Source organism: Theobroma umbraticum, unplaced genomic scaffold, assembly GCF_002168275.2.
Source record: "Theobroma umbraticum cultivar Fairchild unplaced genomic scaffold, ASM216827v3 scaffold_89.0, whole genome shotgun sequence".
Lineage (NCBI taxonomy): Eukaryota > Viridiplantae > Streptophyta > Magnoliopsida > Malvales > Malvaceae > Theobroma > Theobroma umbraticum.
The window spans coordinates 651,294-652,698 of NW_018397271.1; positions in this window are offsets into that span (position 1 = coordinate 651,294).

Consider the following 1,405-nt stretch of genomic DNA (forward strand, 5'->3'; position numbering starts at 1 on the left):
GACCATTGGGTACAAATAAGGTGGAATTAAATGGAAATAAATTAAAGAATGGATATAGAGAAGCAAAGGAGAATTTTGAACTAATGTGGAAGAAAGGAAATTGGTGCATGAAAACCCATTGGTTGGCAAAATGGCCAAATGAAAATAAAAGGTGAATGTGTGCATGTATTGTTATTGGTTAAATGGGAGGCCATATAAATACCAAGATTCAAGAGTAAAAAGAGAAAAGGGAATTGGCCTTTAGTAGTTTAGAGAGAGCTGGCCATTGAGTGAGGAAAAGAAAGTGTCTTTGAGAAGCTCCAACCGAGAGGAGGAAAAGAGAAAGAAAAAAAAAAAGAAAGTGGGGATGGCTTAGGTTGTGAGGATTCAAGAGAAACCATGAGGTTTCCTTCCTTTATCTTATAAAGATTTGATATTTTAACACTCAAAGAGTTTTTAACATTCAAGAGAGAAACTGTGGAGTGTTGATGGAGGTGTAAAGCTTGATTTCAAGATACAAGAGAAACAAGGTAAGGATTATGGTTTTAGCTTGAATGTTCTTTGAAAATGGGTTAGTAACCATAAGAAATGTATTGGGGCAGCAAAGAAAAGCTTGATTGGAGAGAATTTAATGACATGCAAGCCATCAAACTCTTGGATGCATGATGGATTCCAAGTGAAAGAGAAAAGGTAAGCATGGTGTTGTGTTTTACAACATACAGTTGGTAAAATTGCTAAGAAAATAATTTGTGAATAATGTTGGCAACTTGATGATTAAAGCTTTGGAAGAACATTGAAGTTGCTTAGAAATTACTTAGTGAAATCAGATTTATAGTTGCAGCCACATATGTGATTAATAGTATGAAAATAATAGTTTGAACATAACAAATGTTATTAGGAGATTGAAGTGGACATTTAAATTCATAAACAATTGTCGGGTTTATGTAATTCAAAGTTTACATTAAGGATTAAGTGTAAACAGCTATCCCTTAAGAATAAAAGATGAAAGCATATAGTATATTGGTAACAAAACTTATTAAAAGTATTGGATTGAAATGATGTCAGGAAGTGACAAAGCAAGGATTATTGCCGCAACCATAAAGTAAGCATTTGAGGAAATATTAGTGACGAAGTAGTATCCTGCCATTGCAAGGTGTGTAATGGGGGTCGATTTCAAAAGTTCCATAAACTATAAATTGATATACGTTTAATAAATGTTGCCAGTTTTCTTTAAATGCAATTATGGATAACATGAGTTGTTATCCTCGATAGGTGAATTTTAAATAGATTTGTAATCAATTATACTGTTTTTGTGGAAAGCATGAACTGGTAGAAATGATAGGCAATTATGGATTCAAATGGATTTGAAAGTTGTTTGTGTATACTATATATATACATATATGTAAAGTGTTATAGAAATTGAGAA